The sequence below is a fragment of the Trichosurus vulpecula genome, chromosome 6, assembly GCF_011100635.1.
Source record: "Trichosurus vulpecula isolate mTriVul1 chromosome 6, mTriVul1.pri, whole genome shotgun sequence".
Taxonomy (NCBI): Eukaryota; Metazoa; Chordata; class Mammalia; order Diprotodontia; family Phalangeridae; genus Trichosurus; species Trichosurus vulpecula.
Genome location: NC_050578.1, coordinates 166,685,399 through 166,712,924, shown reverse-complemented (window position 1 = coordinate 166,712,924; position 27,526 = coordinate 166,685,399). Strand labels below are relative to the sequence as shown.

Below are 27,526 nucleotides of genomic sequence, written 5' to 3'. Positions count from 1 at the left end.
TTAGGATCCGAACACTCAGGAGACCCAGGGCCTGATTTCATAATCGAATTTTGGCTAAAGAACATTCTTTTAATTGAAGTATTTTGACAGAACTCATAAAGGTTGCTCTTCAAGAGAAACAGAAGATATTGAATGCTCTCTGAAATAAACAATAGACAACAAGAGAAATTTTGGAGCAAAACAGCTAAGAAATTAAGCCTATTTCCAGACTCAGGAATTTCCCCTGTGTATTAAGTTCTGTTACATAGTTTCAGTGTTTTTTTTTAAGAACCAAGAGTATTCATAGCCATTCCTATAATTTTCCCCATGGAATCCTATATACATGGTGTGAAACCCCACAGCTTAGAGAAAACATGGTCCTAATAAAATGCCACATGAGTGCACAAAGGGATTTGCAAAGTGATTTTTTTTTTTTTTAGTTTAGGTGGGTCAACTCCTTGCTCAGTAAAACTCCAGTGGTTCCCAGTTATCTCTAGGAGCAAATATAAAATCCTCAGATGTCTAAAATCTCTTTACAACCTGGCCCTTTTTGACTTTTCCAATCTTTTGACTCTTCTCCTCCCTACTTACACTCAGCAGTTCAGACACAGTGGCATGACACTCCATGGCTGCTCCCTGCCCTGTGCCTAGGAACACACTCTCACCTTATTTCTTCCTCTTGGAATCTCTAGTTTTCTTCAAGAAATACCTTGTAGGAGAAACCTTTCCTGACTTCTTGTATAAGATACAGTCCTCATCCTAACATGAAGAAAAACTGAAGCCCAAACGGATTCAGTCACTTGCCCAAGGTAACCCCACTAATTAGAGGCTAAGCCAAGACTAGAAGTCTCCTGACACCATGTCCATTTCACGTCCATTTTTCTATTCCCTCCATCAGCTTGAGCACTTGAACTAGAGGCCCCTGGTGATGCTACCCTGCCGTGGTTGTTTTCAATTAACACCTTTCCACCTCTACTGTTACTGGGGAAAGTGAATCAAGAATCTGAGTTTTCAAGAGTCAGATTCTACCCTACAAATAATATGGGCCAAACACAGTTGAGCCCTTCTGCAAAACCATCACAGTCAAATACACTGGTTGTTGACCACTTTCAGCCATATAGGTCATTCTGATTGCTATGACCTGCTGCAACCTCCCCACCTTCATTTAATCCATTCTAATATTTCCTTTGTTCATTTATTTACAGAAGGACACCACCAAGTGACCCTCCACTGCAATCATAGGGTTTCTAGCAAGGATTCTTTCTTTTTGTGTCATGGACCCCTCAACCCCCTGACAATCTGCTGAAGCCCTTTTCAGAATCATGTTTTTAAATCTATAAAATGAAATACATAGACTTATAAAAGAAACCAATTATATTGAAATGCAGTTATCAAAGAATATGCTTTTTAAAAAATTTACAGACTCCCAGATTAAGAACTTATTTTATAGAAGCCTACCCTTTCTAAGGAGCACCTTGCCTGCTCTCTCATAAGGAAAGCTATTGAAAGCCAGGACAGAAGATAGACTGCCTCCATGCTGAGATAAACCAGTCATATGCTGGTTAAGCTATTGTTTGGACTTGCCTGCCTATTCCAGATCCCAAGATGCAGTACTCAGTCTCCTGGTTTGAATTCCATCCCCTGCAAGTTTCCTCCTGTCCAGCTTGGCCTCTGCCAATACCTCAACTCCATTTCTACTTCTCTTTAGGGAGCCAGACCTCAGACCAATGTGCCCAAATTAGGCTTCTCCTTATGGCTACAGTTCAGGTATGACCTCTGAACACAGCCCTGGCCTGCCTGCCTTTTTATCATGCCTGGTTCTACCTATTCTGAATCTCTGAAAAAAAAATGTTCTTTGCCTATCTCTACAGCTTCTGACCCACAGCCCTGTTCTTCTCCAGTTTAGCCTGGCATGTCTGATACAACCTTGGCTAACATTATCTGTATCCTGCCTATTCTTTTGCTCTGGGGAGATTTCCAAGTCAAAGATATACTTTCCAGTTTGGGGTCTCTTAGTGCGCACTGCCACCTTAATACTCCCTAAGACATTTAGACCACTGTCTTTCCAACCCTATGGATCTGCTAGAGTTTCAGCCTGACCTATCTTGCCACTGTCTGAGTTAAAAAAAAATACACAAGTAATTTTAGAAGTCATCAAGTCTAACCTCCAACCCATTTTAGAAAGCATCTCAACCATGCTTTTGCCTTGATTCTTTCCAACACCATCTCCTCCTTGACTGCCAAACTGCCACCCTGGGCAACCTCCAACCTAGGGACCTCCTCTACTGCTTGGTGACTCCTTGCCTGGAACCACCAATTTGAGGGTGACACCAGCCATTCTTCCCCTCACTCTTACCTTGACTCTCCCCAGATGCCATCTCTATCTCCTCACTTGCCATGGTGCCTCTTTTCTCCTCCTCCCCCTAAATTCCAACATCCCCTGTTGGAATATATGCTCTTTGAGGGCAGGAAGTTAAGACAACTCCTCTATCAATGTCCAGATGCATTAATAATAGGGTTATGGAATATATGAGACCAGCTAGGCAACATGATCTAGAGCAGGGATGGGGAACCTGTCCTCTCAAGACCACATGGGGCCCTCTAGGTACTCAACTGCAGCCCTTTGACTGAATCCAAACTTCACAGAACAAATTCCCTTAATAAAAGGATTTGTTCTGTAAAATTTGGACTGAATCAAAAGGTCATACCCAGAGACCTAGAAGGCCTCATGTGGCCTCAGGGCCACAGGTTCCCTACCCCTGGTCTTGAAGGTTCTTAAACAGGAGCATATGACTTTGGACAGGTACAAACATTCCATTTTTTTTCCACTAACCTCTAAATGAAATTTAGTATCTCCTTCTATTATTTAAGAGCATTATTCCAAGAAGGGGTCCATGACCCAGAAAAGGTTATGAATTCCTTGTCTAGTGGAAAGAGGGTAGGACTTCACAGTCAGGAAAGTCTTGGGTTCAAATCCTTTGACCCTTAGTAGTTGTGAGTTCCTTAACAATTCGATTTTCGCTGCTAAGTCAGTGGTGCCAAACTCAAAGAAACAGAGATCACAAATCTATACATGAGGATTCCAGAGGGCCACATAGTGGCAGTTTTAAAATGTGATATTACCTAGGTTTTATTGTATTTTCATTTATTTTGTTACATATTTCCCAGATACATTTTAATCTAACTCCTGAGTCAGCACTCTGGAGTGATCCCAAGCCATGTGTGACACCTCTATGCTAAGTTAAGTTAAAGATGAGTTGCTGATGTTGGAAGGAGTTACCAGAAGTTCCCTAGACTGATAAAGTCACAGATAAAAAAATGACAAGTATGAATAAGATACTATTTTCCTTCCTGTGTTGGCAGGTGGGTTTAGACTATATTAGCTGAAGACTTCAGATCATCTCACACTACTTGTCTTAAGGGACAATAGAACTGAGTAGCTACAGTTCCTTCTGCCCTACCAATAGCATGACTCAACATTTCAACAAGCAAACATTACTTAAAATTACTTAAAACTGCTCACACACAAATCCACAATAAGCCCTCCCCTTCCCCAAACTGAATCAACTCACAAAATAAAAAAGAAAATCTCTCTCCCTCCCCTCCATCTTTTCCTTCTCTCTCTCTCGCTCTCTCTCTCACACACACACACACACTCTCTCTCTTTCTGTCTCTCTCGCACAGGCGCACGCACACACGCAGACACACACACACACACACACACACACGCACACAATTACTGCCTTAACTCCACACCTTAAAGGATCAACAGAAAGTCAAGAAGACTGACAGAGTCAGTCAAGGTCACCCAATGACCGCAAAGCATTACTACCTTCTACCTCCAGAAAAAAAACACTTTCCAGAACTAATAATACAGCCACTCTAGAGACCAAGAAAACATCTTTTACTCATCATGGGGAAAAGGCACCAATTTATTCATCTTCCCCAGCAGATGAAAGGCTGAAGCGGCGTACTTTAGAGAGGTCATTAAACTTGCAAGCCAACTGGCCAATGACTGAATCAAATCCTATTTTATATAATGTCTAGCATGACACTGGCCTACAAGGTTAGATAAGAAAACATTTTCCGTGATAAGAGTCCTTGGTAAGAGATACCTTAAGTGAGAAAGAATAGATTCCTTCGCACCATTTTTCTGTACCAAGTAAAATACTTCTAAAACCTTCTGGTAGACATAGAAAGATAGGCTAACAAATCATTTACTCAGCTTTTTTAGGGAATAAGCTACTCCCCAGAAATTAACTAAGTAACTGAAACTTCCCTCTCTACATACAAAAAACTTTTTATTTATAGAATAATCTATAGAAATTATTCTAAATTGTGTTATGCTTTCTGATGTTCTGAAAAGTCAAATCCAGGCATGTATTAGCTATGTGACTTTGGGCAAGTCACTTACCCTGTTTGCCTCAGTTTCCTGAAGTGTACTATTGGGATAATAATAGCACCCACCTCCCAGGACTATTGTAAAGATCAAGTGAGATAATATTTGCAAAGCACTGCAGAGTCCTTGGCACATAGTAGGCACTATATCAATGCTAGCTCTCATCACCATTATTATTAAAAGATAATTAGCAATTTAACATCTCCTAGAAAATGATAGAGAGTCATCAAAATGGAAATCAAATATAATATGATGCTTTAATTTAGCTATGCCTTTGGACGATTCTGTGAGCAGACTGGCTGCTAATCTGTGTAATTACTTTATACACAATTGCCTGGAAGGGGGTCAGAAGATGGCTCCCCAAGTTCTACAGCATCAAGGGTAGGACCTATGACTCTCCTCTTTCACTCAGAAAAAGTGCTTGAAGGTCATGCATCTGGCGGAGGAAATCTCCAGAAATTTCCAAATAATTAGTAGTACCAGTAAACACATTATATGTTTTTACATGTTTATGGTGAACAGATTGCCAGGATTGGATTCACGAAGACAGGAGCTCAAATCTGGCCTCAGACACTTACTAGCTGTGTGACCCTGGGCAAGTCACTTAACCCTATTTGTCCTAGTTTCTTCAGTGTAGGGAATTCCCAATGACAAAACTCAATTTTTGATCTTAGAAATTTGCCTGGGGACACTGGCAGGTTGGATGACTTGCCTATGATCCCACAGCAGATAAGGGTCAGAGGTGGGTGGGACTAGATCCCAGGGATGTAGTATTTGATTCTATATATGAGCCGGAGAAGGAAACAGCAAACCACTCTAGTATCTGCCAAGAAAACCCCAAATGGGGTCACAAAGAGTCAGATATGACTGAAACAACTGGACAACGATACTGGAACCCTAGAAAACAGGGCCTGAAGTAAATGTTAACTAACAAGTAAAATACAAATGTGGGGAGGAGAAAAAAGGGAAAAAATATGGAAAGTAATAAAGTGACAGGAATTATTTTCTTACTAACCATTTTTATCATGAAAGTTCAATAAAGCTATTATTCATAAGCGCAAGAAATTCTCTTCAGGAGAAAAAAAAATCTCCACAGATATAAAAGCTAGGCCAGAACTGCCTTGGCACAGTGAATTTTGAAAGATCTGTGGTTCAAAGTAGACCAAAAGCTTAATGCATTCTACTTTTAATTATTTTTGTTGGCAGAGATAAAGGGAATGGGTAAAGTGAAATGTAGGTAAATGGGAAGTCATTTTAAATTCAAATTTGGAATACATTGTGATTTTTTTTCTGAGATTTAATATTTATGTTTTGCTTTGGTCTAACATAAAAATTAAATTGCATTTCTCTAAGCATATACCAACTGATAATGGGAAAAAGAGGAGAGAAAAAAAAGACTAAAATTTCTTAAACTTGCTACACATAATCTAAAAAGTAGAAAATGCAGTTAAATAAGAGTTGACTCATAGACTGTTCAGAGTCATGATTTTTATTTATCTCTTATTCATTTATCCATATTAGAATCTTACTTCACAAAGAAAGAATAGAGGAAGCCTAGTGTGATAGACAGAAAGCTGGTTTCAAGTCAGGAAACCCTGGGATCTAGTCCCACCCACCTCTGACCCTTATTTGCTGTGGGATCACAGGCAAGTCACCCAACCTGCCAGTGTCCCCAGGCAAATTTCTAAGATCAAAAATTGAGTTTTGTCATTGGGAATTCCCTACAGAAAGAAAAGAAAAGTCATGAATAAATAATGTAACAGGCCATACCTACAAAGGGAATGATGGCAAACTACCCTTTTTGATAGGTCCTGCTAGAGAATACACCTGAAAAGGAAGAGAAAGACCACAGAAACCCGAAGAGTGCCTCCAAATACATGAAAGTTTATCTAATGGGAGACACCCGTCCTGCTTGCCCAGTTGGTGGCAAGAGGTAAGGAGGCTTCATCTCAAAATAAGGAAGAACTTCCTAACAATTAGAGGTATCCCAAATGGAAAGGGTGGGGGGCGTGAGGGGGCACACAGAAAATTGCGTGGTACAGTGGAAAGAACACTGGCTCTGGAGTTAGAGAATGTAAGTTCAAATAAACTTCCCTGGGACCCAGTTTCCTCATATGTAAAATGAGGGGGTTGAATTAAAGAACTTCTGAGCTTCCTTCCAGCTTCCATGAAGTAATGAGTTCCCTACTGTGATGGGTATGGGGCCTGGCATGGATTGGAGTTAGCTAGGTGGCCCAATGGGTAGAGTGATGGATTTAGAGTTAGGAAGACCTAAATTTAAATCCTGTCTCAGTCACCTGCCAGTTTAGTAACCTTGACCAAGTCCCTCCACTTCCCTAGGGCTAAGCTTCCTCATTGGTGTGATGGAGATGAAGATAACAGCACTTAGCTCAGAGTTGCTATGAGGACTAAATGAGACAACAACCAGGAATCGCTTGGCAAGCCTTACAGAGCCATATAAATGCTGCCCTGCTATTAAACAGAAGCTAAATGACCATGTCAGGGATACCGCAGAGGGAACTCATGCCTGGTACAAGGGAATGAATTTGATGGTCTTCAAAGTGTCCTCCAACTCTGAGATTCTGCGAATCTATTTAGAAATCACAGCCTCTAGCTCTACGAAAAGTTGGAGAGCAGGGTTCAGAGCAATGGAACAAAAAGAAATGCAGGACTGGATAATGGGCTCAGGACAAGGTGGCACAGTGGATCAAGGGCTGGCCTCGGTGTCAGGAAGACCAGAGTTCAAATCCTGTCTCAGACGCTTACTAGCTGGGAAACCCTGGACAAATCCATTAAACTCTACCAGCCTCTAGTTTTGTTATCTGTAAAATGGTGCCATAATAACACTTATGTCACAGGCCTATTTGAGGACCAGATACACGTAAAGAGCTTTGCATACCTTAAAGCATGATCTGAGTGCTAGGTCACTGGCCAAAAAAGTGGTTTTTCTGTGGGAGTAGTGGGGAGAGGAAGAATCCATGAAGAAAGCAGAGAAAGATTCTTGTTGAGCAATCAGTAAACAAGCATTTATTACACAGACAGTCTAGGTTGGGCACTGGGGACATGAAGACAAAAATGGAATGGCTCCTGCCCTAAGGAGCTTCCATTCTATCACGTACAGGTACAAATGTGTACCAAATATATAGAGTTAATTTTACAGGGGGAGGCATTAGCAGTTTGTAGGAGTGGGGGATGCTAATGAAAGGCTTTATATGGGTGAGATTTGAAGGAAAAAATAAACACACACACATGTGTGTATATCTACACACACATTAAAAGGGAGAGGCAGAGGTGGAAGTGAGTGTATTTTATTTGTGTGTGTGTGTATATGCGTATATGTATATGTATACATACACATACATACACATATGTATATAAATAAAAATACATACACTAAAAGGTAGAGGTGGAAGGGAATGTATTTTATACATATGAGTATTTTTATACATATACATATATGTATAAAAATACGCACTAAAAGGTAGAGGTAGAGGCAGAGGTGGAAGCGGGTGTATTTTATATATACATATATATATATATATATATATATATATATATATATATATATATATATATATACACACACACACATATACACACACATATACATATATATACACATATACACATATATACACATATACATATATGTGTGTGTATATGTGTATATATACACATGTACACAAACATATACATATACGTATATAAATAAAAATACACACACTAAAAGGCAGAGGTGGAAGGGGGTGTATTATATATATGTGTGTGTGTGTGTATGTATAGATATACACATGTACACAAACATATACATATATGTATATAAATAAAAATACACACACTAAAAGGTAGAGGCAAAGGTGGAAGGCAGTATGTTTTATTTGTATTTTTATATATATATATATATATATATATATATATATATATATATATATATATACACACACACACACACATATACACACATAAATACATATATATGCATATATATTTATAAAAATACACATACACTAAAAGGTAGAGACAGCCAGAGGTGGAAGACGTATTTTACAAATATATATAAAAACACACATATATATTTAAATAAAAATACACACTAAAAGGTAGAGGTGGAAGGGAGTATTTTATATTTACATATGTATACGTATGTATATATGTATGTATATACATACATATACACACAAACATACATGTATGCACATATATAAACATATATATACATACATATAGATATATACATAAAAATAAATACACACACACACTAAAAGGCAGAGGCAGAGGTGGAAGGCAGCATATCCCAAACATGGAGGACAACTTGTGGAAAAGCACAGAAATGAACAGAGCATTGTGTGTGAGGAACAGGAAGAACACCAGGCTGGCTGAAGCATGGAGTGCATGAAAGGCTGTAACATATAAAAAGCATGGAAAGGGTAGGCTGGAGCCAAGGCATGGGGCGGGGGGTCCAAATGTCAAACAGAAGAATTCGTGTTAGCTCCTAGAGGTAACAGAGAGGCCCTGAAACTCATTGACCAGGTGATGACGCGATGCTTTAGCACCTGTATTATAGAAGCATCACTTTGGCAGTCGTGTGGAAGGCAGATTAAAAAGGGGAGAGATGTGAGGTAGGGAGACCAATAGGAGGCTACCGAAGTAGTCTAAGCACGAGGGGATGAGAGCCTGAAAGAGGGTGGTGGCTGTGTGAGGAGAGAGAAAGGGTCAAGATGTAAGAGATATATTATGGAAGTACAATTGGCAAGACCTGGCAACTGATTGGAGCTGAGTGTGATCAAGGAATTCCAGGTTTTGAATATAGGTATCTAGATGGATAGTAATGCCCTGGGGAACCTGTGGCCTAGAGGCCACATGTGATCTTCTAGGTCCTCAAGTGTGGCCCTCTGACTGAATCCAAACTTCACAGAACAAATCCCCTTAATAAAAGGATTTATTCTGTAAAACTTAGACTCAGTCAAAAGGCCGCACCCGAAGACCTAGAAGGGCACATGTGGCCTAAAGGCTGCAGGTTCCCCACCTCTGCTAGACAAAAATAGAGAAGTTTGAGAGAAAAGAAGTTTCTGGATGAAAAGAGCAATCCTATCCAAGGGGCAGTTGGTAATAAAAGACCAGAATACAGGAGAAAAGGTAGGTCTTGATAGAGACGGGCAGCATGATCACTTGCATGTGTGGACCAAGAATAATACCAAAAAGGATTAAATTGTAGCAGGAATGATTCTAATTAAGACATTTGGAAGAGATTCTTGAGTGTGAGTACTATGAAATACTGTGTTTCCTCACCAAAACACTAGATTGCAGAGTCTCTTTGTTTGGAAAATGTAAGGAATCAGATTCAAAAGCTCTCTCCCTGGGGAGGCTTAAGCATTGTTCTGCCCAAAGTTCAGAGGTGAGACTGAATGACCTCTCTCCTGGGTTCAAGGTTCTGTGATTTTATGATCCAAAAAAGGTTGAAATAAACCTTCGGAAACACCCTTAAAAAAAGATAGTGTTCTGAAATGGAATTCATTATATTGCCTCTCTCTGAAAGGGTGTTCTTTGTTGGAAACCTGAATGCCTCATTAAAAGATGCCTCTCTACATATATGGGGGCATGTATGAAGAAAGGTGATTGCTAATACACATGTCTAGTCTTAAAGGGACACTTAATCACCCCAATTCAGACAGTTTCTCCATCCAAAAACAGTTTTAAAAATTAAAAGATGCCCCAGGATAAGCCATTCTCTGCATTTCTAAATACTCTTACTTAGCACTTAGAGCCTTGAGATCTCACAGCACAAGTAGTTAAATTCAGCATACTACAAATTTCCAGTAAAAATGAAAGGTACATACATGAACTGCTTGGATGACAGTGAGCTCCTGGGTATCGCCTGCCCATAGTGACCAGTCAGCACATTACCCGGAATTGTCAGCGTTTTCCAAATATTTAGGAAAGACTGAGGATGTTTAGCTGGAAAGGAGAGGGAAAAAAAAAGTAGAAACAAAAGGGAGATTTAAGATAATGACAGCATTTTTTTCATTAAAATGCTAATGACCACCACAAATTTCACCATAACCATGCTTATAAATTATTCAGTCACATCAGCAGAGATGAAGCCTCTCTATAGCTACAGGCAAGTAAGGCAACAAATGTTTATAATTAATATGTGGCCGCTATAAAGAATTGTGCTGGACACAGAAAGCACTTAATCAGATTCTTCAGTTTTTCTGTTTAGAAGATGGTATAGACAGAACAGGCCAAACTCGTCTCATTACTTTAATACAGTACACATTTCCTTTTTTGATTAAAGCCCAAAGATGGCATCAACCCAGAGCTCACAAACAGCACCAATGCCAATAATCTGGCAGGCTTGTAAAAACCTAAATGGTTTCTTAAAGAAAAGGAAAAAAAAAAATCCTCTGTAGCATGGGTGGCTGACATCAAATTGGCTTAAAACAAATACTACCCTGGAAGTCCCTGGGCCTCTGCTAATTCATTAAAGATGGTCAAAGCTGCCCTTTAAAATTAATGATGTAAATAAACAAACCTGAACAGAGCAGGGTCTGTTGCAGAAGAGAACGCTAAAGAATCTGGATATTATAGAAGCAAAAACCCTGGTTTCTTCTTTAGGTTAAAATTCAGACGTAGAATGACAAAAAAAAAATATTCAAAGCCTTATCAGAGATTCAAAAGAACAGAGTCCCATTCTAGCTCATACAAATTGCATTTACTCTTTTTTAGACTTTAGATGTTCTGGTATAAAAAGCCTTCTCTAAGAGACTATGACATCTGGGAATGTAGCATGTGGGGATACAGCATCATAAAGCCAGGGTGGGGGTAGGTGAGAGGGAAAGGGGTGGGAGAGATGAAGAAAAAACAGCAACTACCTCTAAGATTAACAACTTATCAACAGTGCTTTTTCACTGCATGTGTCAAACAAAAGCAATGTAGTTTACTGAAGAGACTGCTGAAATTGGAGTTAGGGAGACCTGAGTTCAAAACCCAACTCTGACCCAAGAGCTGTGTGACTGTGGACAAGACACTTAGCCTCTCTGAGTCTCAGGCAGCATTCTAAAAGGAAGTTAAAATAGGTTGTTTGTTTGTCTACGAGCACACAATCTTCATCACAATGATAGGCCTTCCCTAGCCAAAAGTCCTTGCTACTTTAATCTCCAGCCTGTGTAACAGGAGGTAGCAGCATCGGTGTTAGTATTTTAACAAGGCATTAAAACATAGGGCATTGTTCCTTGGAGGGGAATGGGAGGGAAGGCACGGCTAAACAAACTGTGATCCAGTAATGGAATAGAATACTACTGAACTGGGAGAAATAACAAATAGGAAGCATCCAGAGATGCATGGGAAGACTTATATGAATTGATGCAGAGTAAAGCAAATAGAACCCAGAAAACAATGTACACAATGACTGCAACCTAAAGGAAGGGAAAGAACATCGGAACAAAAACTGAACGTTATACAATTTCAGCGGCCAAGCTTGGCCCCAGTACTTTGGGTTTTTGTTTTGTTTTTTTTAATGCACCTTCTTCCCTTCTTTGTAGAGGTAGAGGGACAAGAGGTGTGGGGTATTGCATATTCTATCAGAGACAGCTGACATGGTAGTTGATTTGGTGGAACTGCTTTTTCTTTTCCTTCTTTCTTTTCTTATTCTTTGTTACAAGGGATAGCTTGGTGGGTAGGAAAGGGAATTCAAAAAGGAAGACGACATCATAAAAATATTAATAAAAATAAGTTTTAAAAACACAGGGCATTGGTGCTTCTCCGTAGAAAAAAATAACCGTGGCATTTCTTTCAGGTAGCCCAGGTTATTAGCATGGGACCTTTCAATTGTACCCTAATGCTCTAGCTCACTTAACAACATCTAAATCCAACTCCCTATTCTGCAGCTCTTTCAAGACTGATGGGATTCTGTAATTGACCCTTCTTTAGTGAAGCAAACTAGAAGAGTATGGACTGTCAGAAGCTGCCTACACTGGAGACACGCATTGAAAAATGGCTTCCCTTTCATGCTTGTGGGTGGTGAAAGAGACAATGATTTCCCAACCTCACAGTGGGCTCCAAAATGAACCAAACTCACTCATTTCCCTCCAAGTGATAGAAAATACTTAAGCAGATGGATCACAAATGACTTTTTTGTTGATGAGAAAATCTTGAAAATTATAAAATCTTAAGTAAACAATATGTGGAGAAATAAGTGGATGTGACTTCTAAACATAGAAAAACAAATTCAGTAGTTATTTTTTTCTCTCTTCTTTCCAAGACAACACAGTCTAACAATGCTGTGCTTCTTGTCACAAAAACCTATTCTAAAAAATTTAGCTCTAGTTATTAGGTAAATAAAGCAATCAGAATAGTTTTTTTAAAGTTCTCCCTCAAATCAAGCTGACATTTCCACCTATTTAAATTCAAAAAATATTTGCAGAAAGAAGAAAAGCTTGCCTATTGTCTTTGCACAATAAAATCCTTTCATTGACTACCAGATAGGAGATCAAATTTCAAAGGACTGAAGGAAAGGAAAGGTAGAATCTCAGGGGCTAAATTCCACAGAAGGTCAGCTCAGGAGACAGAGAAAGCTGACAAGCATAAAAGTCTGAAGATACAAAGAAGTAATTCTGACAGATAGGAAAGAGCTGTCTAGAGAGCACAATGTGGATGCACAGGGAACTCACTGACTCACTTAAATTTTTAAAAGATACATACAGAAGTTGGAAGTAAGAACAGGTAATGGAAGAAAGAAAAAGGATGTCCTGACAATGTCTAGAGTGCTGAAAGTCAAAATGAATTGAAATTTGTAAGGCAGGCTTTGTTGTTCAGTCATTTTTCAGTAGCATCCCACTCTTTGTAACCTCATTTGGAGTTTTCTTAGCAGAAATACTGGAGTAATTTGCCATTTCCTTTTCCTGCTCACTTTACAGAAGAGGAAACTGAGGCAAACAGGGTTAAGTGACTTGCCTAAGGTCACACAGCTAATGTCTGCAGCTGGATTTGAACTCTGGAAGATGAATCTTCCTGACTTCAGGACCAGCACCCTATCCACTTATACCACTTAGCTGCCTTGTAAGGAATTGATTGGGAGACAGCATGGTTGGAGGGCTAATCTTGGGATCAGAAAGATAAGTTCAAGCCCTGCCTTTGATGCCTACTAGCTATGCACTCGAGGAAAACTCCATTAACTCCCCAGGACTTCATGCAACACCCTAAGACGTTAAGTGACAAACTGCCAATTTCCATTGGTGGAGAAAGTTTCCATACTAGTTTCCTTGCACAGACAAAATCATGGACCAATGAAACCTAAAGCTATGGTTGATGAGAACACATTGGAAAGATTATTTTCTGGCTTTTCAAGTCCTTTTAGAGCACATCTCAGAATCATACTAATATACTTTTAAAAACCATGTAATCAGCTCAATATAAGTGGAATAACCGCCAATATGGCCAATGATGTCCTAATTTATGTGGGATACCATTACTGAGGGCCCTTACAGTAGGATATAAATTTCCAGGCAGTCTTTATCAGGTATAACATTTCATTTAGCACATAGCAGAAGAGTCTATGAAGCATAAGGACATCAAGAAATACTATTTGACCAGAATATTGATGAGAAAGGTTTAAATTCTTGGTGACTTCGTGTAATTTTTTCCAACTGTCAAAAGAAAAGTGAATATTTTTTATAAAATATCTGTAAAACTAAAAATATTTCTGTCCATTTCATCTACATAGTATCTCAAAGGAGAAACAAATCATTCAAGGCAGTGAACAAAGCACTGCCTCATTCTGTTCCTGGACTGGGTAGCTGAAGAGATCAAGATAAACAGGGCACATGCCTTAGGTAAGCAGCAAAGGATGGATTTATGAGGCCTTCAAGTGTTTATTTTGCAACTTTTATCACTATATTTATTGGGCGGGGAATAATATATTCAAGACCAGAGATGGTTTATAAGGACAATCATCCTTAGTAAATCCATTAACACCTCTTCCAAGAATCCTCAGTATGCTGATCTGGGTGAAAGGGAGGAGAAGCCTCACAAAATAAACACCAAACACCAACAGCCCTCATAGATCTACTAGTTTCTTTTTTTAGTGCCTAACAGTCACCTTCTCCAGAGCATCTCTCATTTTAACATTTATTACTCTTAGATTCATTACTGTTATTCCAAAATGGAAACTTACAAGAACATCAAAAAATAGGCAAAAAGATTACTGTTTCAATTGGTTTGGACTTATTTAAAAATAAATAAAAGCTCAAGCCACCTATTAAAAATCTATTCTGTAACATTTAAAACTGGACAGGCTAGATGGTAAAGTGCATAAAGTGCCAGGCCTGGAATCAAGAAGATTTGTGTTTCTCAGTTCAAATCTGGCTTCAGATACTTACTAGCTGTGCGACCCCGGGCAAGTCACTTAACCCTGTTTGCCTCATTTTCCTCATATGTAAAATGAACTGGAAATGGCAAACCACTCCAGCGTCTTTGCCAAGAAAACCCCAAAATGAGGTCACAAAGAGTCAGATACAACTGAACAACATTTAAAACAATGTATCATACAACTTACAAAATCACAATTCTGTATGTCTCCCATAATATTATGATACAGTAAAAATATGGCTATCTCAAACCTTTAGGAGAATGTGAATGTCATAGTCTTTTCCTTGATAGATTAGGGTTTACTCTTGCCCCCTTTAAGAATTAGTCAGAAGGCAAATTAACTGGGGCAGCTAGGTGGTGCAGTGAGTAGAGCACCGGCCCTGGAGTCAGGAAGAGCTGAATTCAAATCCAGCCTCAGACATTTAACACACTTACTAGCTGTGTGACCTTGGGCAAGTCACTTAACCCCAATTGCCCTGCCTTGCTCCCTCCAAAAAAAAAGTATCAATAAAAAATGTATATAAAAAAAGAAGGCAAATAAACTAAGAATTTCCCTCTGAGGGGTTTCATTTTGGTTTAGGGCAAAGAGTGAAGGGAGAAAGGAGTAGTCTTATCATTAATGACTTGTTGGTGGAGAGAGATGTTAGTAATATATGACAATAATCAACCAATAACAAATATATCTTAATCACCACTGTCTTAGGCACTGGGCTTAGAAATTCAAAAAGTAAAAAAAAGTCCCTGGCTTCAAGATCTTACATTCCACTGGGGGAATCAACATGTACAGGCAAAATTGTATATAAAACACACAAAAAGAAATTTCTGAGGAGATACTAACAACATGAAAGTGGGGGTGGAGGACATGATCAAGATAGGCTTCCTAGAATGACAATGAGCATGGCAGGGACCAGGGAACTGGGACCACTGGGAACTTTAAACGGGGTGGGGGTGGGGGACGGGGGAACTGTTGTATCCATCTTACTTCCTTCACGAATACTTCTAAGAGTTAAGCACAACAGAAAAGAGAAACGATGGGGCTAGGTCTGTTGAGGCAATAACACAAATGTGTTATTAAAAGAAGAAAAAGAACTTGAACCTGATACTTCAGAAGCTTTAATTCCATGAAGAACACAAAAAAAGATTTAAAAAGGAACTGATAAGGATACTGACCACAAATCAGAGAATAAAATTTTAGAAGAGACAAGATGGGATGAGAATTAATGAAGGGAACAAAGCAAATAAATTTTTCTTAGGGAAGGGAGCCCAAAACAAAAACAAACCCTAATAAAAAAAATCTTTCTTTCTGCCTCTGTGTCCCTCTGTGTATGTGTGTGTGTGTGTCTCCGTCTCTCTGTTTGTCTGTGTGTGTCTGTGTGTTTGTCTGTCTCCGTGTCTCTCTCTCTTTCTCTCTCTCTCTCTCTCTCCTCTCTCATTGGCTTAGAAACCAAACAATAAAAATTTCTTAGGACTGTGTACAGGAAAAGGTAAACATAAGCAAATAGGTACTGAATGAAAGCTCATCCAAAGAATTAAGTACATGAATCTTGGAGCATTGGCTTTGACATAACAGTATCAACAACACCTAGCATTGATGTAAGACTATTTAAAATATTATTTCATTTTATCTTCACATTAACCCTGGGAGGTAAGTACCATCTTTATATCCATTTTACAGATGAGAGAGGTGAGACAAAGAGAGGCTTACCCAGAGTCACAAACTAAATTAGGCAGGATTTTAACTCAGGCAGAAAAGTGTAAGGTCACAACTGGCTCCAAACCCCTCCTGGACTCAGGTCTCCCCAATTCCATGCCCACTGCTATGTTCACCGTACCATCTAGCAGCCTGATTTAGCTAAAGAAAGGTTTTTTTCCTGCCTTCCACTTTCATTCCTGGTTGTCAGTTAGCTGAAGTTGCCAGATACCTTTGTTCCTGAACAACAAAGTGTTACTTCTGTAGTAAAGATAAAAATCTGAAAGTATCTAGCACCAGCACTAGCAAGTCTAGCAATTAATTAATCTACAAAATTTAATTTTAAAATTTTTTAAAAAGGAAAAGAAGTAAAAGGAAAGTCAAATGAAGAAGAAATATTGGTATGTCTAAAGAACTTGTCTGTAGGCTCTTTGGGGGATTCTTTACATTTACAGGAACAAGAACCCACCTGGACAGCAGACCTTTGGACAGCAGTGATTCCACTGTCAAATGATTTGAGACTATTTAACTAAGCAAGCAGGTCAAGAGACAAAACAGAACTATGTAGAGAATGTGGTTAGAATGAGAAAGCACTCTCCACCACTGCACAGAAAATGTAAACTTACTCAGGGCTCCAGAGGTCATCCGGATCCCCTGCTTTCTGTTGGTTAGATGCAACGCTCACCCCAGATGGAAGAATTTTGCTTTCAAGTATTTTTGTTGAGCTTTTCTTTTTAATATACAAAATGTTCCAACTCAAGCAGCTCAAATCTGAGACACTGTCTTCGGGAGACATATTAAATCAAAAGCCAGACTTTGCAAATTCCCCTAAGCAGTTTTCCAAAAAAAAAAAAAAAAAAAAAACCAAAATTTTTATCACTGCTTCTCTCTCTCCATTCTTCCTCACCTCTATCTTCATTTTTCTTTCCTCGTTTTCCATAACCTTCCCTTTCTTCTGCCCTCCTCAATCCTCTTCTTGAATCTTGTCCTAACACATTCTTTCTCCTCTTCTGGGCTACTTCAAGTGGACAGCAGATTTTTTGCCTTAAGTCAACAGAGATATTATCTTTTCCAGATTTGCCGTCAGATAAATAAGCCACCTATGTCCATTAAGCCAAATAATAATATCAATATTAACAGTAGTTAACAGTTATATACCTCTTTGAGGTTTACAAAGCACTTTCCATATGTGATCCCATTTGATTGTCACCGTCTCAGGTCCCTGTCAGCAGCTTCTGGGGTTTTGTCTTTGCCTCAGGGCCTTCCCAGCAAGCTCTACTTCAGTTCTATCTGGCCACCTGCCTCCAGAATCTGTCTTCACCCCAGGGCCTTGAGTCAGCCTCATCCCAGCCACTCCCCTCTCTGCCTAGGTCTTCACCCCAGGGCCTTCTCCAGTGCTATAGAAGCCACTGCTGACCAGACTCATCTTCCACTGCCACCTACTGCCTTCTGACTGAACTCCCGCCAGGCCATACCTTCATGGGTTCCTGCCTCCTGAGAGGTAGGCCAGCTAGAATTCACAGGACATCTAACCTGAGGTTGGATTTCAAGGGTAGACTCCAGGAGAAATCTAATGATTCGGCTCCTTCATCAGTCTTTTCTCCAGCCACCGATACCCTTTCAAGACTCATTCCTTAATTCCTCAGCATGTTCGCACACCCTCATATTTTTCCTATCCCAGTGATTCTGAAGCCCAGCTAGGGCTTCAGCTTCAAACCCATGATTGCCCATGCAAAACCAGCAATAAAAGCTACAGCCTGAGATAGTTATGCAAATGTTCAAAATATGAGTGCAGTAAAATGAACTAGAGAATTTGATGAAAGAAGGCAAATCCATGAGACTTGGTGGGTGGGACCCATCATGGGATTATGACTTTGCAAGAATATTCTTTATTCCACAAGAACCAAAGTGGGGGTAGGGATATTACACACATCATACACATATATACAAGTATACGATATATGATCTACATTATATATTATAATACAAAAATAAATAGCATTCTATAATAAACATATAATTATATATATAACTATATGTTGTGGTATACTTTATATTATGATATATTATACACGTATATTAAAAAGACATATTCATGCAAAGAAATATATGAGTTAAAGAGAAAACATGGTTGAAAGCATTTGGATGAAGACTGATGAAGGTGTAAAACAAAAACAATACTGTCATTGGACTATACTACAGACTACCTGGACAGAAAAAAAAGGAAATACACATAGATGAGAATATTGGGGGAAAGATCACAAGTCTAGCATGGAGGCATGATAGACTAGCTTGGGAAACTTATTATCTTGACACCTCCTCAAGGCCATTGTCTAAAGCAGGACAATCAATAATTTCCTGGCTTGCCTTACTAATAATTTCATCCTTCAAAAGGTAGAACTCACCTACAAAGGAGGCAATAGAAGATGACAAAAGTGTGACATGTAGTCGTAAGGACAGCTCAGAATGAGCTACAGCTGACAAGAAAAGCTTATGACATTAACAAGGATTAATGGTTGGCTGTTTTTTTTTTTTATTTAACTTTGTTGGCACAAAGAAAAAAAAAAGGGTTTTTTGGTTTTTTTGTTTTTGCTGGTTGGGTTGAATGGGATGATGAAAGGGACAACAGAAAGGTGTCAAAGACTGTTTTCTTGGCCAAGGAACCACTTATTTGTCCTAGAAAGAGTTCAAGTTAACCAGATTCAGATGAACTACACACCGGTGTATTTTTGAGGAACTCAAAAATATAATTGCTGAACTGTATAGAACTTTATTTTTTAAAGGATTAAGTCATGAGTTTCCCTATTAAATTAATAAAATCTCAAATTTTGCCTTGAAATCCAGAAATCAAGTCAGAAGGGGAAAAAAGGGGGGCAGGAACTTGAAGGAAAAAAAATTATTGGATCTTGGGGAAAAAAATACTGCTAATCTTTGCCAAAGATATGAAAGGAATGGAAAGGAACAAATTTCCTAACTTAAAAAAAAAGACACCTGAATCTGGAAACTATGGCATAGTTTCCAAACCAGCAATCTTAAATTTCTTTCAAAATTCTAGGATGTGTTATTAAAGCAATAGTTTGTAATATGTGTACATATCCACCCCCCACAGTAGGCCAGAGAAATAATAATTCTTAAAAATTATAGAGCATTTTGACTTACAACAACCCTGCTGGGTAGATAATGCAAGTGCTATCTCCATTGGACAGGTTTGAGAAAAGCAAGAGATCTGATAATTGTACAACTTAGCAAATGTCTCAAGAGAATTTTGAACTCAGCTCTACTTACTGCAAGTCTAGTATGCTAAAATACTCAGTATGTTTCAGGGTCATGGTCAAATCAATTTGGTTTAATATAGATATAATCTAACCAAAGCTTAGCATATTCCAACTTTCCTGTTAAGATTTTTTTTTTCTTTTTGGGATTTTTTTTTTGCCCCTTCTGATGTTATCTCTGGAACTTCAGACTCAGGACAAAATATGATTTTATTAACTTAAGGGGTGGGGGAAACCACTAGATTAATCCTTTCAAAAATAAACTTAGAAAGAAATTCAGAGAGGAGGAAAGAGAAAAAGGAAGTGGAAGTTAGCGCTTTCAAGCCTTAGTCAAAGTTATCTCTCCTCTCCTCTCTCTCTCTCTCTCTGTCTCCCCCCTCCCACCCCCAACCTATGATAGGAACATTTGATCAGTTAGCCTGTGGAAACCCCAAGGGAAGGAATTTGTCTTCCTCATTAGCAGGGGATGATCCTTCCAGCCACAGCAATTAGAGCAGCACCTATACTAGGTTGTAAATCCACAAGTAGTTCACTGCTTATTACTCACAATTGATTGAATTTCTGACTTTAGTTTGTCACAAGCATTCTAATTCTCCAAGCACAAAAAAGCACAAGGCCTGAATAGCTTTAAAGGAAGAAATGCTACCTTTGAGATGATTTTACAGATGTTAAACCTTAATTTACAAACACAGGGTAAAAAGTGTCTTAAAAGAAATGTAGATTTTTCAGAGTATTGGAAATGCCAAAATGAAGGGTCTTTATTCTGGGTTCACATGGTGCTCAAAAATCTATCAATCTATCAATTTATATACATACATATATATGTGTATATATAAGAAATTTCATTGAAATCCATTTAAAATTACAGGAGATATGGTCATTGGAAAAAAATGTAATCAGTTACCATTGACCGACAATGTATCAAAGGCTCTAATGATAAAGCAATGGAACCCATGCTACATCAGTTCCTACTTCATTATCGAGAATGGATTTGGGTACAACTCAAACTAGGGTAGGGTCACAGGAGCTTTGTCCAGAGTGCTGACATCTGAGGAGTATCCTTCCTTTCCACACCACTTGGTCCTCCACTGCCATGCTACTTCACTCAACCCTAGGCCACCACCTACAGGGTCCCATCACTGTAATTATATTCTTCTCCCAGCACCCATCTTTCTTCTCAAATCCCTCAGGGTCACTGTCTAGACTTCCAGAGGTTGGACCACCTCCTCTCCCTGTGGGATCGTACTAAGGGTCCTCTTCTCTCCCTCCACCAACTATTTTTGACCCAGGTATATATCTTTCTAGTTAAGTTCGGAGAAATTAAATACCTATTGGCCCCAAGGTGAAGAATTTTTAAACTATAGCAACTCTCAAAGAAGCTAAGGACCTAAAGAGTTAGGTGGGTGTTAACTGTGTGCCTGGGTAAGAGCACAGAACAACCAGAATGATGAAATCCTTTACATACAGAAATGCGGCATATTAAAAAGGATGGTGAACTGGAAGCCAGGTTAATTAGCTATGTAACTTTGTAACAGGTTGTAAGTTCCTTGAGGGTCAGGACCGTCTTATTTTTATTTTTGTATCCCCAACATCTAACAGAGTGTATGACATACCACAAGTGCTTTTAATAAAAGACTGTTGGATAGATGACTATGAGAATTACATAATCTCTTGGCCACATTTTTTCAGAAGTAAAACAGGGCAGTCCTAGATGATCTCTCGGGCTACTTTGTCTTAGCTCTAACACTGTGATTCTGTAAATCATATTACTAGCGTGTGTAGGGCCAGAGAAGGGAAGGGCAGAGAGCCTTTATTCTGGGCTGAAAGTTTTACCCTAATGGTAGGGAGGTTCTTTATTCCGGCCAATCAGCAAGTTTATTATCTAGTACCATAATCATACATAAGGTTACAAAATATGAAATAATTTCTTAGAAATAAAAATCCTTTAAAATAACAATTTAAAATAAGTGAACCTTAGACCACTTCAACAGACCCAAAATTTTGAAAAAGCACGCCACAAAAACCCATTTCTCTTCTTAGGCACAAAACAAAACAAAAAAAACCCATACATACCAAACCAAAACAAACAAAGAAAGAAAAAACCCTAATCTGTATTTGACTAGCCACAAAGTGGCACTGGGGCAAGCATTTGTCATATTTTTCTTGTAGGCTATTTCCAGAATAACATCTAGCCTACCCCAAATGATTTTAAAACAAACACAACATTAGACTAAAAGTGATTAGGTCTATACCACAAGAAGATCAAAGAAAGTAGAAAAGAATATACAAAAATATTTGTAGCAGCTCTTTTCGTGATAGCACAGAATAAGAAACTAAGAGGATGCCCATCAATTGAAGAATGGCCAACGTACAGTACATGAATGTAGTACTCCATTACATTCACATAATGAAATACTATTGCACTACAAAGAATGAAGGGGATGACTTCAGAGAAACCTGGGAAGACTCATATGAACTGAAGCAATGCAAAGTGAGCAGAATCAGAAGAATTTATACAACAACATAGTAAAGATAAACACTGAAAACTTTAAGAGTCCCTAAGGAAGCCCTAACACTTTAACATAATGACCAACTACAATTCCCCAGGACTCATGATGAGCTACCCACTTCCTGACAGGCAGATGATAGATTCAGGGTACAGATTGAGATATATATTTTTTGGACATGGCTCATATTCGAATTTATTTTCCTTAACAATGCATATTTGTTACAAGGGCCACGCTTTTTTTTTTCTTTTTTCAGAAGGAGAGGAAGTAGGAAGAAGAGGAAATGATTTTTGTGAATTAAAAAAAAAATTTCTAAAAAACCAAAACATTGGGTTGAAAGCATATGGTTTTGACCAGACCTCCTGACGATGTAAGGAAAAATACCAGGAACCCAAGCCTATATGTTTATTTGGATGTAAAATCTGAAATCTATTATTTTAGCAATACAAAAGATAGTTTGGGTTGATTCTGAATAAGAATATTATGGGTAATATTTATTAGAGAGTGTATTCTTTCTCTCAAATAAACATGCTTTCAAATTGTTGGGGCAGTTTTCCTTGGTTAGTTAGCTGGTTTTTATTTCACTGGCCTAGAGAGTGCCTGGCAAGAAATTCTTAACCAGAGCCAATCTGCACCTGCTCTATAACTTCTATCTGGAGCACTAAGGGGTTAAGCACCTTGCCCAGAGTCACACGGTCAGTAGAGACTGAACACATGTCTTACTGACTCTGGTTCATTATTCTATTCATCATGCACACCACACTGCCTCTCACTTACCTTCTTACATGCTCTAAAATTACCTGTTTTCTAACAGTATTTTAATAAATATAAAGGCTGTAATTCAGTTAATCAATAAGCATTTATTAAGCACCTACTAGTTTCTATGCTAGGTGCTGGGGATACAAATACAAAAGTCAAGAAGCTTACATTTTTGGGGGGAGACCATATAACACATGTGTATATACGTAATAAATAAATGGTGGAAGAGTGCTGGGCCTGGAGTCAAGGAGAACTGAGTTCAAATTTGACCTCAGACACTTACTAGCTGTATGACCCTGGGCAAGTCACTTAACTCTGTTTGCCTCAGTTTCTTTATTTGCAAAATGAGCTGGAGAAGGAAATGGCAAACCACTCCAGTATCTTTGCCAAGAAAACTCCAAATAGGGTCCTGGACACAATCAAGATGACTAAAAAACAACAAAATTTTGCTGGGGGTAGGATGGAGAAGGAGTAGTAGCTGGAAGGGAGAATAGGGAAGGAATCAAGGAAGGTTTGAGGCAAAAGGTGGCACTGGAGCAGAGCCATGAAGGAAACTAAGGAGAAGCAGAATGAGACAGAAATGCATTCCAGGCATGAAGTACAGCAACATTCATATTCCTTACCTGCTTTAATTGAAAGCAGACACTTAGATCTTAACTCACAGGTAACCCTTCTACTTTCATTCCTTCCTCTCATTTCTAGTTCTTTTTCATTAAAAGAACTCCAGCCTATAACATAAATACAAACTTTTCTGTGCACATGCCCATCTGGAATGGCCCATTCTGCAGCAAGCAGCCTGACAGGTTCAAAAACTGATTTTAGGGGCAGTACAAGTTTCAGTATCTGCTATGCTACCACTTGACCCTTCTGCTGGCCTAAAATTTTCATGCCTATTGTAACTCCTTTGCATTAAGGCTGTGGTTATTTTCAGAAAACAACTATGAAAATGCAGGATTTACTGTAACCAGGATTGGGGGAGCCATACCTTTAACACATCAATAGAGGGGAGTTTAGTGGATTCACTAGCTAGCAGCTTTAATAGGAGAAAGTGGAAGCTTGAGGGACTAGAGGTCTTTTTTGAGGTCTTGAGGTCCGTTTTTGCACATGGCCAGAGAAGAAGAAAAGGCTGAAAACATAAGGCACCACCCCAAAGAGCACAGAACCAGGAAGGGAGCAGCATGAGAGAGCTCTAGTTGCATCCTGTGAATGTGCATCTGGGAAATGAGGAGTTAAGGGCCAGCTGAGGTGCTTTTGTTGCCAGGGGAATCCAGAGAAGGATAGCCCGGGAGGTCAGCAGGATATCACACTGAGAAAGCAGAAAATAAAAAACTCGCACAAAATGGAGCAGCCAAAGCAGCTTCCCGTCCTTGGAGACCTTCTGAAAGCCCCTCCAGTCATCAGGGGATATGACCAGGATAGGAGTGACCTTCTTAGTCCAGGAAAGCTTTCTTTTCAAAGAGAGGACCAGCGACATCAGTGCATTTAAGTGGTCACCTTCCTTTCACGTCCTCCCACCCCAAGGCACATTTAAGAGGCCAGCAGTAGCAGCGGCATGACTTATATGGAAGTTTGAAAACCTTAAAATACCTGGGAAGGAAGGAAGCATCTGTATACCCATTTTTAGATGAGGTTAACCTAGAGATTTCAATGATTCATCCATGGCTACCCAGCTGCCCTTAGGGCCCTGAAGAATGGGTCTGTTCACTGTAATGTCACGGGCAGCCTGTCTAAAATCTCCCCACATACTTCCCAAAGCCAGTAGTAATTCCAAAAGGTAGATTTGGCTTCAGGAGACCCAAGTTTGAATCCCAGATCTAACATTGAGTAGCAGAGTAGTGTTGTTCGATTGTGTCTGACCCTTTCTAACCCCCTGTACTCTACTGTCCATGGGGTTTTGTGGGCAAGATACTGAAGTGGTTTGCCATTTTCTTCTCCAGTGGATTAGGGCAAACAGAGGTTAAATGACTTGTCCCAGGTCACATAGTAAGTGTCTGAAGTCACATTTGAACTCAGGTCTTCCTGAGTGACTATCCACTGAACCACCTAGCTGCCTCTTGAAGCAGAGTGGCCTTGGATAAATCCCTTCTCCAGATATCTGCAAGACCAAAGCCACCTTTTTAAACATTGTTTCTTCGGGGAAAATGTGATATATATAACTAACCTATAAACTTTCAGAATTCAACCTGTTTGCAAATTATGTGGTATCTATATATTTTGCATTTGTGGTTCTTATGTTAGGAACAGATAAATGGGGAAGGGGTACAGAAATATAATTGAAAACAAGATGAAAAAGAAAAAAAAGCTCAAAAGCCATTAGGGCCAAACTATAAGTGGGTAAGAAAAATAACAAAAAACACCATTTATTAAGTATGTAGTAAATGTGCAGCACTATGCTACATGATGAGAACACAAAATGAAACAGACCCTGCCCTCAAAGAGCTGACAGACTACTAAAGCGCTACACCACATATATAGCTAAACAAACACAAGGTAAATGAAGGAGAGAGGGAGAAATAAGGCTTCGTAACCCTCTAAGAATTACATACATGTCTGTGATTAATTAACTCTAATTAAATTGACTCATCTTTACAAAAAAGTTCCTACCAAAACAAACCAGGAACAAGTTATGTTCATATTTAATGTTCTCTGAACTATTTTAAGGGTAGATAAAAAATACATGCTTTTTGTAGTTGAATAAAAGTATTAGGATATAAGCTCATATTCTGTGGGCTCACTGAAAGCATCCTTAATAGAGCTCCAGTGGTAGATAGGACAATAGAGATGATATGTACCTCATCCTTTCCCCATATGATTTTGGCTTCCTCTGTCAGAAATCTATATTTTAAAAACTACTTGTTTTTAGTGTATGGGTATTTGGTAAGGTGACTTCTTTTAGAAATGTCATTCTTATATTTCTGTGATTCAGCGTTCTAGCCAGGCATTTGTGGGCAACAGTTTGACCTGTGATGATGCTCCAGTTTCAGGAGTTAATTGAGTTTTCAAAAAGAGTTTGAGTCCTATATTGATAGTATGGAAGATCTGTCATCTGTCAGTACATGAATGATAATGAATTTCTAAAATTTCATTCTAGCCATGTCTTGCTAGGCATCCGAAAGATGCTACCCTTTTTACAGATGACAGTTCAACATCATATAATTTCTACCACGATGAACAAGTCCAGGCTCTTTAAACAATAACCTTTCTGTTAATTTCTGGGTCTGATGACCTAATCCTGAATTGCAACCATAAGACCCTGTGTTCTCATAAATAAATCTGAATGGCTTCCCCATTTTTATTATTATAAATGATTATTGTTTCTGTTAACTGAGGAAATCAGAAAAGAATTTCACAGAGGGAGTGGCACCTGAGTTGAAGTATTAAAGAAAGATAAGGATTCTGAGAGGTAGGCATGAGGAAGAAATGAAATCCAGGCATGGGAACTGGTTTCTACTGAAATGATGGGAAATGAAATTGTGACTTCAGTCGGTAGTCCTACTTTGCTGGAATGTAGAATATGTAATTGGGGGGAGGGAAAAAATAATGAAAATCAGGCTGGAACGGAAATCCAAGTCATCTAAAAGTTCACACATAAATGAAGGAAAATATCAATACTTTAGGAAAGATACATCCATCAGTTCAATGTGCTGCAGCAATTAGATTTCAGGTTTGAGAAGGCTGAGCCATAGGTGATTTATCTGCATATATCTCTGGCGATCCACACACATTTAGCAGATCTGGATGGTAGCTAAGACAGATAGTGGTGGTTGAACTGTGCATATGAATAGGCTTTCCGGACAACAGTCAAGCACAGTAAGACTGTGAATCAGAGCCAAGTCTCTAACTTGGACCCTATCATCATCGGCAATGGACAAAGATTTTCATGACAAAAGAAGAGATAATTTTTAAAGCATTTCTAATGTGTCCAGCATCAAGAATGCCTACAAACACAAATGCTAACCAAGAGTACGGGATGCAGACCATTTGCCCGCCTGATGGGGTTATTTCATAAAGTCCAACCAAGAGATCAATCACCCAGTCTTCTTAGCTTTCTTGCAAGAATATAAATCACCTTGAAAGAAATTCACCAGTTTGGCGATGTCAGCTCTGCTTCAAATTCTATCGACTACCCAAGCTTCCTCCATCCTACAAACTCCTAGATTCTTCTTTGTTCCACTGGTCCTCATAAAAAAATCGAGAGCAGTTGAAACAAGAGTTTCATTTCCGAGTTGTACAAGTGAATTATACTGTGATCACACTATGTTTTGAAAAGCGGAGATAAATTTATCTCCGCCAATCTAAGGATTCCCCCAACCCCACCCCCGCACCCTGCTATGTTTCTTCTGGAGATCACAATAGGACTCTGATTCCCATATAGCAATGCCGGCATATGTGTCAAAGAAAATAGGCAATTTAATCATCATAGCACTAGAGAGGTGCAATATGGCAACCTAGATGATAGAAATGCAAAAGATGAAAGAAAGAAGTCTTCCAAGACTTATAAACCATTTCTATATGTACTTTTCTGAGGAATATGTTAAAGAATGAATCTCTCCAG

The 27,526-nt window shown here is 38.9% G+C and overlaps 1 protein-coding gene across 4 annotated transcripts in view; it reads right to left on the bottom strand.

Annotated features, from left to right (window-relative positions):
* Positions 1-27,526, bottom strand: part of APBB2 (amyloid beta precursor protein binding family B member 2) — a 428,865-nt gene that overhangs the window by 260,943 nt on the left and 140,396 nt on the right. For all 4 annotated transcript variants that reach the window (XM_036762574.1, XM_036762575.1, XM_036762576.1 and 1 more), the window contains exon 4: positions 10,216-10,333. The gene's annotated coding sequence lies outside the window, so the exon portion shown is untranslated. The remainder of the gene's footprint in view (positions 1-10,215; positions 10,334-27,526) is intronic.